The 16,482-nt window shown below is 37.4% G+C and overlaps 1 long non-coding RNA gene across 1 annotated transcript; it reads right to left on the minus strand.

Moving 5' to 3' along the window:
- Positions 1-7,366: 7,366 nt before the first annotated feature.
- On the minus strand, positions 7,367-12,272 carry LOC307007149. The gene is made up of 3 exons (XR_013799591.1): positions 12,153-12,272; positions 9,257-9,333; positions 7,367-7,445 (listed from the first exon to the last, which is right to left on the minus strand). It is a non-coding gene; the product is annotated as an uncharacterized lncRNA (long non-coding RNA).
- Positions 12,273-16,482: the final 4,210 nt, after the last annotated feature.

Genomic DNA, 16,482 nt, shown 5'->3' on the forward strand with positions numbered 1-16,482 from the left:
GGCTGTTTTCACTCTCTCTACAATTGCATCAGTTGTACATTTTGCCACAAGGGAAATAAGTTCATTTTGGATATGCTTGCTTAAATAGGTGTCACTTAGCTGTTTTGCCTGAATTCTCCTCAGATGCTCTCGCATCACTGGGTCAAACTGAGCCATTAATTGTACTTGTCCAAGGAAATTTCCATTACCAGACTCAAACAATTTGTCTGAGTGGCCACGAAATGCAAGATTGTGCTCTGCCAGATGGTTTACAATTGCAATAAGTCGTCTTAAAATCTCTTTCCAGCGGTTTACTTCAAGAGCAATTAGATCCTGGTTTACCTGATCTATAGCGGTGTTTGTTTGTAGTTTCTGTGAAAGATTGCGCCAAGCATCCATGTTTGTGATGTGTTCTGCAGACCTCTCATGCTGTCTCAAGTGGGCAGAAAGATTTTTCCAGTAACTGAACCCATCTTCACTTAGCTGAGTGGCCTTTTCTCGGTTACCAAACAAGCGGCAACAAAAGCACATAACACAGTCATTTTTTTCACTGTACATGAGCCAGGACCTCTTTATTTTTTCTCCATTCTTCATTTGCAGGTAATAATTGCTGCTTGTAAATCTTCGCCCCTCTTGATTTTTAGGATAAATTCTGTCCTTGCTCTGAACTGGGCCTCTCTGCACTATTGAGCAGCGCTCTTTGTCAGTGAGATGTTTTGGCCAGAGTGCTGGGTCATCTTCAAGTTCAAGTGTAACACATTGGTCAGAATGACTGCTAGTACTAACGTTACTCATTAGTTGTTCATTGGAATTGTCGTCTTTTTCGTCATAGACGTTGTCATCATTATTATCACTGTCACTGGAAGTGAACGCGGAAGTTTTATTACCTGCAGTTGAAGGATCCCCCTCATCCTGTAAAGTTGCCTTTGATGTAATGTTAGCACTAGCAGCAATATCGCTTGAGCAGCCTGGGCTAGCAGCACTGTCGGCATCAACGGGTAACGTTAGCTCCTCCTCGCTAGCAGCAGCAGTGTGAACCGTCGTGATCACGGTGGTTGTATGATCGTTAGCGTTGTTGTCAGCGGGCATCACAAAAAAGTTAGTTACCTTCGGCAATTTCGCTAAAAACTTTTTGCTTTCCTCCCGCTTCCTCCTTTTTTCAGCACCGCTTGGGTAGCTTCGCTTCATTTTTACTCTGTACACTCACTCTGTCTGTCAATCACTTCTTTTTCTCAGTCAGTTTTTTGGCGCTTGTCACTTTCGCAGATGCGCAGTAAGTGAGGAGATAATGGAATAGTCCAATGTTGTGAGGTGTGGGGGGGGGCCCCTCCTGTCTGCGACACTAATGATTTGATGCCATTTTTCGCAAATGGAGTTTTAGAAATATATAATTTGTGAAAAGTAAAAATAAAATAAAAACGTACACATTTTTGGGGGCCCCTAGGTAACTCGGGGCCCAAGGCAATTGCCGACCTTTGCCTAATGGTAAAGTCCGCCCCTGCATACAAGCTGTATGTGTATAGTATTACAGTCGAAATTCACAAATTCTACAATTCGAAATTCTAGTGAAATTCATCGTTATCTAAGGGATTATGTCAGCCAAATACAGGATTTTTACCATTCAGATATATGTGCCAAATGTCTTTCAGATTTCGCGCTCCTAGCTCTTCTTCTGTTTGGTTTTTTCCTAACTCACTGACGGTGCACGAGCTACTAAAGGTATAGGGAAAACATGACATGGATTTCAGGAGAAATAGGTTTTTGTTCATGTAGCCTACTATACATTAAGTAAGGCCAGTCGAATGGATTTGGGAAATAGACCGGCCGGGATTTTATATTTTCGGACATCGATATTGCCCGCATAATCAATCATACAGTATGATCAAATATGGGGGGGGGGTCCTTCTTTGAATATTGGGGGGGACGTGTCCCCCTGTCCCCCCATACAATTACGCCTATGTGTGACTGCCATCACTGTATAGGCGCCTCATCATCTCTTCCTCTAAAATAGTTCCAGAATAAACATGAATGAACATCTGAAGGTATGTTGAAAAATACAGAACAACTTACTGAAATGTATCATCTCGCGTAATCACGCAATTAGTGTTTCAACAGTGGAAATCTGGATTGAAGCAGCTGGATTGAAGAATAAAAATTTACATAACATTATTTATAATAAGTTTAATTGATTCACATCTCAAGGTTTTTCCTGGGTCAGAATTGGTCTTCGGTGTTGACCGATGGACACTGTCATCCTTTCCTGCCCTTTTTTTTTTTTTTTTAAGCTGTGATTTTACCACTGGATTTCATATCTTTCTAAGATAAAATCATCCTTTACTAGACCTAATAATTATTTTGGTATAATCATATCAAAAAGTAGAATAGAATAAAGTAGCATTAAAAAGTTTATTTTTATACACATTGTCATAAATAACCTGAAAATACTGTAGTTTGTTTATTTTGGTATAACCACTCTTACAAAAAAAAATGGGGTAAGCACACTTACAATATCATTTTAAGAGGTGTTCTGAGTAAATGTGGTTTGATTTGTTAACATTAGTTAATGTATTGGCTATCCAGTTATTATACAGATCAGTGGTACTACCTGTCGTTTTGTGACCTTATTTGCCTTGAATTGCTATTACCTGGTTTAACCGCAATCAGATTTTCCCCCATATCCATTAGATAACTTATTAATTGTCCTTACTATATGTAGACATGGTCTGTATAGAATGGACTGCATATGCCATATAGTATCAATTAAGTGGGAGGTCATCATAACTGTAATTTACACTACCAACCCATTCTCACTCCCTAGGCATCAAAAACTGAAGCATGGTCAAGTGCCTTCCATGTCTCAATTAAGATGCTAAAGGACCCCTTAGGTATCAACAAACAGGGAATTCGTTTGATTTCATTTGTTTGCCTTGTGTCAGATCAAGATGCATTTAATTCTTTGCATTTCCATATTCAAATATTTATTCTTTAATATTTTGGAGCAACTAAACCTACCCACTTCTCAACAATATAAAACGTAACAGGCAAGTAAAAGTACAGTCACAGATATTTATTGCAAAAAATGACCAAAAACAGTATAAAAGTATTACAAATAACTCATGTTGCATTCTAAGTCTTCTGAAACCATACGATATGTTTATGTGAAGAGCAGAGTGGATCTTAATGTTTTAATCACTCAATGATCCCGCTTTTTGAACGCACGCAGTCATATCTAATTTGAAAGATGCACCCCCATCGATCACGAGACAGCCAATGCCATTTTTCAATCAAGGCTGACGATAGAGAGACAATTTTTGAATGTGTGCATAGATGTACGGCGGATGTAGACGGTGATCTCTTTTGAGTCTGTTCTTCACACAAATCAATCGTTTAAACTCGGAACATATCTGCATGTTGCTATGCTATTCTCCTCGCGTAAAGTCGGCCTCAACGTTTGTGATTGGTGCCTCAATTCAGAAAAATTGGAAATGGGCTTGAATGGGCTCTTGGCCAGAAGGACTTTCAGAGCAAATCTCAAATTTGCCAGAAGTTTGTCACTGTTTTCCCAGGCTAGGTGGGGTTACCTGTTCAAACGTGTCTAAATCAGGGTATCTGCACATTTTTTAAAGTCAAATTTAAGGCTTTTTAATACCTTTTTAAGACCTGAAGAAATCAAAATTAATACCGTACATTAGGGGTTTGCAATATTAACAAAAATATATCTAGATATTTTCAAAGTTTTGTTGATAATAATTCAATGATATTTTACTGATTTTGTACTGGTACCATGGCTGGTTTAGGCCTGTTGTTGACAGCAGACTCACAAAGATATTCATATTTAACATATTCTATCTATGCAGTGGTCAGTTCACAGTAGTGACTGAAATAAAAAAAAATGTATTAAGGGGCAATATTTGCCACCTTAAATTGATTTCCAGGGCCATTTTCACCTAAATATGGAAATTATTTCTAAACGTATTTAAAGGTATGCATCACCTTTTATGTCAAATTCTAACATTCAAATTCAATTATATTAGAATAAGACCGTACCAAAATCATCCTTGCAGTGCAGAGGTGACACAGAAAAGCGGCATCCGAACAGGCATTACTATATTTACACTTAATTTGCAATTGCATAAATAAAGCTATTCAATATTTAAATATGAAATTATTTATAATTTTAACATTTTAATTAAAGGGTACTTTAAATATGCAACTAAACCCGCCAGTAGGTGGCAGTAAGTCACTGTCTTAATAAGCGAGTTGTTGGAGATTTATTCAACCGATTTGTTCAAACGGCTGATTCATTCATTGAATCAAATGATTCGTTCAAAACGCGGATTTCAGTTTTTAAAATAGAATCGCTGTCTGTTGGACTACAGTTTCATTATGAAATTCTCGTCGGCGAAATAAAGGGGGAAACAAACAATATTGACAATATAAAAAGTAACACACATTGTTAATGTAACTGTTGTATAAAATAAATAGCACATTTGCAATTGTGCACAGGAAAACGGCACTCTTGCTCGTGATATTCTAATATAACAACATAACATGATATAAATATAATAAGACAAAAACTCATTTGGGGACATAACTGCACTGACACATCACGCAGTGAAAGCAAGCATGAGAGACAAACGCGATGTCAGCTCGAACTCGCGGTGCCTCGTACGTAGTTAAAACAATGATTACAATATCATCATAGTTCATAGACAATCCTAAGCACAAAGAATGAACTTACTATTGAACTGACATTTACTCGTTCTCTTATCCTCTCCTCTCTCGCGCGCAGGAGACAGACGCAGGCTAATACGCTGCCGTAAATGACGCGAATTGTCACGTGAACAAGCAAATCCACAAAGAAAGAATAATAAAAATAATACGTAGCCTACGCTAATTAGATAGTTTTCATTTGGAAAGCATTTAGATATGTCGTCAAAGTGTCATCTAAAATTTAAGACCTTTCATAGGTAAAAATAAGACTTTTCATAAGTAAAAATAAGAATTTAAGACTTTTTAAGGCCTTAAATTTTAAATATCGAATTTAAGACTTTTTAATACTTTTTAAGGATCCGCGGGGACCCTGTTATCCTCTCCTCTCTCGCGTGCAGGAGACAGACGCAGGATAATACGCTGCCGTAAATGACGCGAATTGTCACGTGAACAAGCAAATCCACAAAGATAGAATAATAAAAATAATACACGCTAATTAGATAGTTTTCATTTGGAAAGCATTTAGATACGTCGTCAAAGTGTCATCTACAATTTAAGACCTTTCATAGGTAAAAATAAGACTTTAAGACTTTTTAAGGCCTTAAATTTTAAATATCGAATTTAAGACCTTTTAATACTTTTTAAGGATCCGCGGGGACCCTGTAAATATGAATGCAATTTTGAACAGTTGGTTGCACTAGAGGGATGACTTAGAAAAACTTTGCTTTGGTGACATTTCAGACTGTCCTCTATCTTTGTGCCAAATTTTACAACTTTCCCACAAGTGGTTCTATGGGCTGCCATAGAATCCCAGAGTGGAAAAATAAGAATGCCAACGATTACAATAGGTGACTCCGCACCTTCGGTGCTTGGCCCCAAATGACTTTATTTTGTAATTGTACATACCTCCGTGCCAGCTTTGTAATTTCATCGATTGTATAATTGGTTTGTCATGCTTAATGTGTGTTCATAATCATTAAATACTACACTCTAAAAACTCCTGGGTCAAAAATAACCCATAATGGGTTATTTTTGACCCAACTCCTGGGTTAAAAAGGGACCAACTAATTTCTGGGTTATTTCAACCCAGAAAATTGGGTTGTTCTTTTTGACCCAACTTCTGGGTTAAATACCTGACCCAAATTTTGGGTTAAAACTACCCAACATTGTAGTTAATATAACCCAATTTTTTGGTCAAAAGAACAACCCAAATATCTGGGTTTAAATAACCCAGAAATTAGTTGGTCCCTTTTTAACCCAGGAGTTGGGTCAAAAATAACCTAACTTGGGTTACTATGCCAGTATGCCTTATTTCAGAAAATAAAACTTTGTTTTAAATTATATTACACACTTCAAGCACTTTTACATTTTTATTGCATTAAATTAAACTATATATATATTAAAAAAAACACACACACTTGGACATATTTATTTTCATATTTATTTTAGGTCAGACTGTAATAACAATATTGGAAAGAAAAAATAGAAAAACAAACAACTCAAACATTCGACAACATTCAATAACTGGATTGAATTTAAGGCTTAAAGGACAAGTTCGGTATTTTACACTTAAAGCCCTGTTTTCAGATTTTCTGTTTCTGATGAAATAAAACGGTTAAGATTACAAAGACGTGAAACTTACCGAGTGGTCAGGGGTGTTCACTGATATGCTCATACAAAAATCGCTGCAAAAGATGCTTTTCAACAGGTTTTATCGTAGTTAATCGTAGGATTGTTCCAGTGCACCTATGCAGCCATTGTGGAGGTGGGGGTGCTACCACAGAAACCAAAAATTCTCGGGACAGCAGCTTGTGTCCAAATTTCAATCTTAACCGTTCTATTTCATCAGAAAAGATCTGAAAACAGGGCTTTAAGTGTAAAATACAGAACTTGTCCTTTAAAGGACAATTCCGGCGAAAAATGAACCTAGGGGTTAATAACACATGGTTACCGAGTCGACCGTTCTCTGGGATGTGTTTTCATGATAATCGAATGTAAAGAGTTTTATCTCTAAAAACTGATTAGCTTATAACGCTAGTATATATATAAAAGAAATTGTTAGTTAATACCACTAACAAGGCTCAAAATAGCCTAACACGGTAGCATAATGAGGGTCCCTACATGCAAACCGAAGCATTGAGAACTGTGTAAGTGTAAAGACAGTTTAAAAAGAAGATACTTTATAAAGACAGTACATACCAGTCGAGCCACGAACGCCGTGCTACGTGAGCTGGTCTATAGGTTAAAGTCACAGTTCAGCTGTCTTAGCACGGCGTTCATGGCTTGACTGGTCGAGTCTGTTTTCCAAGATGGCTCCTGCCTGTATACGCGTAATGTACTGTCTTTATAAAGTATCTTCTTCTTAAACTGTCTGTACACTTACAAAGTTCTCAATGCTTCGGTTTGCATGTAGGGACCCTCATTATGCTACCGTGTTAGTGTTAGGCTATTTTGAGCCTTGTTGGTGGTATTTAAATAACGATTTCTTTTTACTTATATTCGATATAGCGTTATAAGCTAATCAGTTTTTAGAGATAAAACTCTTTACATTCGATTATCATGAAAACAAATCCCAAAGAACGGTCGACTCGGTAACCATGTGTTAATTACCTCTAGGTTCATTTTTCGCCGTAATTCTCCTTTAAAGTCTCTGGAGAGCTTTAGGAATTTAAGCCTGGGACAAACTTTGGGGACAAGATTTTTGATAGTGTCCTCATCTAAGAGAAGAAATGCCTCCTCATCCATGTCTTCATCTGAAAGACAGAAAACAAGACAACATGAGTATTACTAATAAGTCGAGACAATTGTGAACCACTCACCAGACACTCTTTGATTATAAAGCTAAAAAATAATCACTTTTAAGGGAATGTTGTGTTGTTGTTTTTTAACGTGGCCCAATTTCCTAGTTAACTAATGTGGTTATTTTGCAGCATTGCCCATTTAGTGTGAATGCTATACTACTGTCCATCTTTTCTTTCATTAACAAGTGTAATGACATTAATGCAAAGGTGAATATCTGGCCTATTCTTATGCAAAACAGCTTAAAGACAAGGCACAAGTATCTTTTAACTATAACCCTTATCAGGGGTGCAAACACATGTATGGTCAAAAAAGAGAGAGGTAATCGAAGCCCTCGTCCCGCGGCAAATATCCGGTATATATTACTGCTATTTCATGAAAACAATTTCACCTGATGATTTGAATAGCTCTTTTTGTAAAGAATTAATAATTCTAGGATGATTGGGGTAATTGTGTATAGGACTAGTGCATCTGCATAGAAACTAATAAACAAAATACAAATATGAATACAATAAAACACAAATACACGAGAAATAAAGCAGTGTTTTATGTTTTTCGGGTAAATTAACTGTATTAAGTATTAAAACGTGATTTTTCTCTTTTCTCTTTTGTTGTTTGATTAACAACGTTGATGACACAAACAGCTGCAGGTATATTGGGTGCTGTCCCTTTAATTCGAATGCACGTATACAGGTAATGACACGCATCCGTTTTGACTGCGGTTACGGGGAAACTCGTTGAGACGGACACTGGCTTATTTTTTCGTGCACATGTCTGTTCAAACACAAATAGATAAGATAGAAAAGGGAATTCGGTGTTCACGAACTTCACGTGCTGTCTGCGACTGCGTGGCTCTGTGCGCCGACAGACCATCTACATTTGGATGTGAAACATAATAGCCTATATATATCCTGATACAGCAAAGACAACGTCGGCAGTATTGACGGCAAAATAGGCTACAGAATATTTCGTTCTGTAGGCCTGACGGGTAATATTTGAACATCGATATATTAGGCCTATTTTTTAATTACAATTATATATGCATTTGTCAAAACCGAGAGACATTCAAGCATCAAAATGTAATTTATTAATATGTATTTGCGCCTTCTATTTTGTCTGAAAACTTCCAACACTCTTACGTGTCGCGTGAAAAATAGGCATCGGTTGCGGTTCTATTTCTAGCACGCGGTTTCGGCGCGGCTCGCGGCTACAACTTTGTCACACACACAGGCAGGGCCGGCGCTCCGTACACGCACTGCGCGTAGCAGGCATTGTGCTCTAACCAGTTAACATGAGAGCCGACATAAAAACGGACACGCCACGCAGAGAGAAATGTGATGCAGTCAGTGGCAGATCCAGAGTGAGACAGAAACACTAATGGTTCACGCTTGCGCACACACTGCTGGTTTGGCGCGCAGTGTTCTGATTCGCTTATTTCCTATTTACTTGTTGGTGGACGCAATCCAGAATTATTGTCGGTTAAATTATAATCAGACCCTCTCACCCCCCCTCCCCCTCCTTAAAAAAAACTCTTCGGATCTGCACGATTCACACAAGTCACCCAAACTGACGTGAAAAAAGCGGGAGGCGCCGAAAAGCGCGCTGTTTGCACCCATGCCTTATAAGGGTTATATAGATATGCATACTCCACTGTTGAAGAAGTTGTGACTTTCACAGAATCTTGCACTGACACATTTAAGCCCAATTAAAAAAATGTTTTAGGTGTAGAGAGATGATATAAGGGTAGTAAGAGTAAAATGCTCACCTTTAAAATTCTCTATCAGCTCAGAAAGCCGCCACTCAGTTGGCACATCAGCGACAAAGCTGTCCATTTAAAATGACCTGGAGAAAACATAGCAATATAGAGGTTAGCAACAATTCGAAGACTTGACCCGCTTCTTTAACCTGTTAGGCTGCAACCCCACTTTTGAAAAATCCTCAGAAATGGCATACCCAAACTGAAACATAAAATATAAAATATGCTTTTCTTTTGTCTGCATTATAATTACTAACGACTGGCTGTTTTAAATAACCTTCTGTGATCTGATTGGGCTTCAGATTAAAAAATTTGACTAACAATATATTATTTTGATAGTATTCTGCACGATGATAAAGTCTATATCCATTAGCATTACATTATAAATATAATCTATTATTATGAAAATACCTGGCATGGCTCGAAGAACACAGGTCAATCAAATATCATTGCAATCATGTTTATTGTCTTCACAACGTCTTTATCTGCATGTTACAGCGATCTCTGTTAGCTTTGTTTATGTCAGGGACGTCCTAGAATGTCACATGATTATGATTATGACAGGAATAATATTTATTGAATTTATACCCAAATGTGTCGATGTAATAATTATGAGCACTGGATACTCTGGGTATAAATTCAATAAATATTATTCCTGTCTATAGAACTCTGATGTAAACCTATGAGAATCTATCAATATTTCTCCAAATCTGCACATTTTTGAGCTAAAAGCCCTGAGGCACGTTGTTTTGTCAAGCGCTGTCATGACGACAGCACAGGATTTTTTTTTTTTTTTTGAATGAGAGCGGCTGACGATCATAATTCATATTAAAGGACTAATTTTTTCATAACTTCTGACACAAATTAAGACATAACTGTCAATATAAGTTTCTCAGAATACAATAGTGGTCAAATACTGAAACTTGAGTCATATATTTTTAATGATGTATAGTTTGTCACGGTAATAACATTAAATCTGATAGTAACTTTGAACTATTTAACCAAATAACGCTTCAGTGCGCCGGCGCACTTGCAAAGGTTAACAGGTTTTACTTCAGCCAGTAGAGCACTGTATAACGTAATATGATAAACACGGCGCAGCTGGTAAACATAACTCAACGATTGTGTCGTCGCTCTAGCCGCGGCACGACCCGTTTATATACTGTCTATGGGCACGACGTCGCCACTAAGTTAGCTGGACTGTAACTGTTAACCCTTTAGGCGCCAGAGTTTTTTTCCTAAAACGTTCGATTTTGATATCTTAATTTCAAAAGGCTATATCTTAAAAGTGATAAAAGATAGAGACTTTCTGTAAATTAGAGAAATATTAAGGATGACCCAAAGTTTATGTAGGGATTACATTTTCCCATCTAATTTGCATATTATGACGTCATATGGTGGCGGCTCTCTTGGATTATATAATTTTCATGAAAAGTCACGTTTAAATGATAAAATGCAGCACTTCTTTCACCCCAAAATGTCCCTCGCCTTCTGTATGCTATATTGCACAATACTGAATGCTCAGGTAAATAGTAAGTAGTAAACAAACTGTGTAAATCATTACTAATAAATGGTAGAAACAAACCGAATGCATGTAGCGGTTGGCCTTTTGCTGTAGAGATTTTCCATTTACATACAGTAGGGACTCTGATTCCATGTATGGGGCACATATATATTCATATGACACACAAACACAAGTAGACAAGACCTGTTTAGTTGCCCCGTGTCACACCGCCTCTCCTCCTGCTACGAGCAGCGCGGGCGCGGCCAGATCTGCCTCACGCGCGCGCGAGCTGCACCTTAGATGTACCGGAGAAGCGCGAGCTGCACCATTGCGCGGCAAAGATGTACCGGGAGAAGCGCGAGCTGCACCACTGCGCGGCAAAGATGTACCGGGAGAAGCGCGAGCTGTACCACTGCGCGGCAAAGATGTACCGGGAGAAGCGCGAGCTGTACCACTGCGCGGCAAAGATGTACCGGGAGAAGCGCGAGCTGCACCACTGCGCGGCAAAGATGTACCGGGAGAAGCGCGAGCTGAGAATCGTCATTTTCAAAAGGCAAATATTCCCCTTCAGAGTCAGAATCGGCGAATAACATTTGCAACACATCCTCACGATACAAGTTTTTATTAGCCATTTGATGATTTTCTCTCACAAATCTCACAACTGAACTGCTTCCGCATCAATGACACGAGCGCTCACTTGCTCTGCTGTTTTCTCCAATACTTTGAATAGGAACAGGACGTCATTTTGGTCTTGAATCAAAGTATTACATGTCTGCCATCTAGTGGTAGGGAATACAAATGAGATATTACACCATATTAGGATCTACAGCCTGTTTTATTAAGTATGACGTCTTGTCGCAATTTTGCGACTTTGGCGCTTAGAGGGTTAACGTTAGCTAACGTTACTTAACGTTACCGTATTATTGCCGTTATTATAACAATGAGATAAGTACAGCACATGTTATGAAAAATAGAATTTAAAGACCGTGTAAAGTGAATTCAGTCATTTTCTTCTAAACACATTAAATAGCCTAGGTCATAAATGTATTTCTCAACAATGTGTAAAAAGCATTTCAACCATTTTGTCACCTAATTTCATGAACCTATCGTTATTTTTAATCATTCAAATTGTCTGGGTGGTTTACACTTTCTTCTTTAGTCTGACAAACTCAAAACACATATTTATTTAGACTTTACACAAACTTTAAACTAGTTAAGTTAGATGTTTTCGCGATAGCGTAGCTAACGTTACATGACAACCACAATTAAGTTACCACAGCTAACACTAGTCTCAACGTAGCAAAGCCATGGTAATTTTTTCAGCAAATGGTGCTAAACTAGCAACGGGGACATGGACACAGAAAATATTACATTATATCAACACTGAAAATACTCGCTTACCTTGAATACACGACGAAGTTGCACCGAAGAAGCACAGGCCAAAACGGATCGAGCGCGAAGTGTCGGTTATTTCAAATGTCTGCTGTGAGAAAATTCCAGAACAACTGCAGGGGGAGGGGCCGAGGGGGGACCCAGAACATGGGTTACTCTTTGAAAAATAACCCAGAAACTCAAACAACCCAGGAATTGGGTCAAAATATTAGCCCTATAACCCAGAAAATGGGTACTCTCTGAAAAAATAACCCATAATTTTAACCCAACACAAATAACCCAGAAAATGGGTTGAAGAAATAACCCAGGAGTTTTTAGAGTGTATAAAAAAAAACTTCATAAAAAACATATTCACAGTCAGTTGCTCAGTTATATCAAATTGCTGTTCAGAGAAAAGCTTTGATTATAACAAGAGACACAACACACCCACTGAATCATGTTTTTGAATTATTACCATCACGTCGTTGTTACAGAATACCAAAACCAATTAAAGCAATATAAACAAACTTTTGTGCCAAATGCAATAAGTCTTTTGAATAAGAGCTAGGAAATGTGAATATTTGAATCTTGTCATTGTGGATGTTGTGTATTGATAGATGTACTTAGTGGATGTTGTGTATTGTTAATTGTTTTGTGATTGTATGGTGAGAAGAAAGATCAATTTTCAGCTTAGGCTGAATAATAAAGTACTACTAACTACTAACTAATTAACAAGTGTACATTATTTCATGCCTTTATTATTTTTATTAATGTTTTTTCAGGAACTATCATGCTCACAGATGACGTGGTCGTTGAGTGCCCTCATTGTGATTATATTAGAATGAAAGATGATTAACGAATATTTTTAAATCATCCAGCAAATTATCATCTCTTCCTAACAGTTTAAGGAGTTCACAACAATGCCACAAATTATTTAAAGATGGCTGTTTTTTTTTTTACCTTAATAATATAATTTCATTTAATTTTAAATCTATTGTCTCTCTATATCGTAATGTTTTATTCAATAAGGATTGATTTAAAAAAAAAGGTAAAAAAAAAACTAAAGCTAAGATGAAATAAATGTTAAAGCAGAAATAAGAAAGCTGTAAGTTGTCTCTCGCCTGCTCCCGCTCTTTCACGCTCTCAGTCCTCTCTGCATCCGATTTTGGGAAAGAGTGCATCGAATGTACACTCAAAATGAGGATTTCGGGTATAAAGTAGTGAGCGCACGTAGGGAATGAAATCGTTCACTCAGATTTCGGTAACCACTACAAAATGGCCGACACCCAATATAGTGCACTGTGTAGTGGATAGGGAGCGTTTTGGGACAGCTCATGCTTCAGTTTTTGACTCCTTGGGAGTGAGAATGGTTTGACACCGTTTAAAAGTTTGGGGTAATTAAGTTTTTTTTCTCTCTAAGATCTCATAAATGGTTAGTTCGCCTTAAAATGAAAATTAGCCCATGCTTTACCCACCCTCAAGCCATACTATGTGTATATGACAATCTTCTTTCAGACGAATACAATCAGAGTTATATTAAAAAAAATCCTGGCTCTTCCAAGCTTTATAATGGCTGTTAAACAGTGAATGGGTGTTTCTGTTTCGAAGTCAATAAAAGTGCATCTATCCATCATAAAAATAACCCACATAGCTCCGGGGTTTAATAAAAGTCCTTCTCAAGCTAATCATTTTTGAAAGAAAAATATTAATATTTAAAACTTTTTTTAAAAACATTATAAATGGCTTCCAACAGACTGCCGTACGCATGGATTTGCGGTAAATGAGTGACCTCTGACCTGATGCATCAGAAGCTCAGAGGAAAGAGCAAAACAAAACACCGGTCACAAATTAGAATCTAAAACGATACATTTTAAAGAGAAATGTGGGAGGATTTGGATATAAGAGAAGAAGAGCTTCAGTTTGTTGCACAGTCCTATTTGTTTAAAGCGCACGAAGCGTCCAAGCTTACGATACTCCTACCTCACACATGCATCACGGCACGGGTTACTCATTCGGGGACTTGTGCAGAGGTGAAATGCAGAAAAGACAAGAGAAGAATATACAAAAAATATTTTCTTAGTATAACAGATTTTATGTTTAGATTTACATATTCATATAAAATTGCTTATACAGAGTCACTTACCTTTGGATGTCAAAGCCTTATAAATGAAAGAAATAAAAAATGTAAATTTGAGAAAAGAAAAAAAATAATGTATGGTGATATTGTAGGTGTAAAATATTTGTGTAAAAAATGTATATATTGCCTAGTTATTTAATGAGCTTCCTCAGTTCACCTGTTTCCTACTTCTGTCAGCAAATGTTGAAATCTTTGCAGCTTCCCATCTGTTGTAGAGGGCTTATTTTGATGCTCCTGAAATCACAGAACAATTTTTATCAATATTTGTTACCGGTAGAGACCAAAACGCATTTGAACAAGTTTCAGCCTTTGATCATTGGATCATTGGTGTCAGCCAATTTTCACGCTCAATGTAAGTGACGTCACCAATTAGTGTTAAATAAATTAGCTTCCAATCAATTGCCAGCAAAACCTTTTTAAACCTATACCCTCCCATCTACACATAAAGGTGTGATTATAAGCCAAAACTTCTATAAACAAGAGCTAAAGTAACTGTTAGTAGTAAATAGAGTTAACCTAACGTTAAGTTAACTTCTGGAAAAAGACACTAACTAAACACCACTTCTATTAAGTAAATATATTTAACAGAAGCATGTCAATTACAAGTAAGAGAAGTAACTTACTAAGAACAGTTGTGTGTATATTATTTGTGTGATTTTATGGACTAAACTCACTTGGAAGCAGTGAAACAAACAACAGCGAGACGGGGAGATCTGCTGCCTGTCAGTTGTGGTGCCGCGCTATTTCCCTTCGTTTACCAGTGTTGGGCAAGTTACTTCGAAACAGTAATGCGTTATTTATTACTTGTTACTGTCATTTCAAAGTAATTCGTTACATTACAATATTACTGTATTTAAAATGTAAGGCATTACACTACTATTGCATTACTTTTAAGTTACTCTCACCAAAATAACTGCAAATATGGATTTGGCAATCTAAATGTAGCGTATGATGCTCATTACACATCCAGTAGAAGGTGATGTGGTATCCGACTGAGCTTGGACCCATAAGAAATTTTACCATGATGTACTATAGTACATACCATGGTATACCATAGTAGTACCATATGGAAGTACCATGGTACCTTACATCTAACCATGGTACATACTATATACTTCAGATTTTATCATGGTACCATGGTCATTGCATGGTACTGTAGATGTTACTATGGTACATAGTATGGTACCTCAGATTTACCATGATACCTATCATGGTACATACCATAGTACCTCAGCTATAACCATGGTACATACTTTATAGTACTTCAGATATTATCATGGTACCATGATAATATCTGAAGTACTATACTGTACAGTATGTTACTATGGTACATAGTATGGTACCTCAGATTTACCATGGTACATGCCCTAGTACCTCAGATATAACCATGGTACATTCTGCCGTACATATTACCATGGTACATACTACCTCAGATATAGCCATGGTACCTCAAATATTACCATGGTACTTTGCATGGACGCATGGTACAGACATCTTTTTTACTTTAAGCCCGGGGTAAACTTTAGGCTTAAACCTTAGCAAAAATAAAAATAACTAATGAATAATAACTAAGCCAAATATTTTTTATTTTATTTTAATTATTATTGTGAGTGACTGCAGTAGTGTGGGCATAGGCCATTTGATCTATGAACGAGTCATAGATCTCCAAAATCAGTTTTAAATGTATAATTTAATATTAATGAGATTTTTATTTAAGTAATGTTCTAATTCTAGATGTTTGTAAATGATGCATGATCTTGACGTGGTTTAATCAATGGCCGTGCGCGTGAACTTTGAACATTCATGTCGCTTTCAAACACTCGAGCGGCCGCGGCGCAGAGTTGCCGTGGAAACGGCGCTGGACCACTGCGACTGGTAAGCAGAAACTCCCTCTCTCGCTGTTGAGATTGAGAATGTACTATCCGCTGCAGGCTCACTCATCTCGGCTCTGTCTGATTAACGTACAGGAAGTGAAACATTTTGCGCGGACGTTTCTCCTCTGCTGATCTCGCGGTGATTTTGGCGAATTTGTATGAAGAAAAGAAAAACTACCACTTTATTCCAGGTTAACTAACAATGCTTGTAACGCGCGTTACTGACATTTGTACCGAGTAAAATATTACTTTTTCCCCCCCTGTAATGCCTTACATTACCGCGTTACAGCAAAAAGCAATGCATTACAGTAATTAATTACTTTTGTAACGCGTTACTCCCAACACTGTC

Source organism: Phoxinus phoxinus (assembly GCF_949152265.1).
Source record: "Phoxinus phoxinus genome assembly, chromosome: 11".
Lineage (NCBI taxonomy): Eukaryota > Metazoa > Chordata > Actinopteri > Cypriniformes > Leuciscidae > Phoxinus > Phoxinus phoxinus.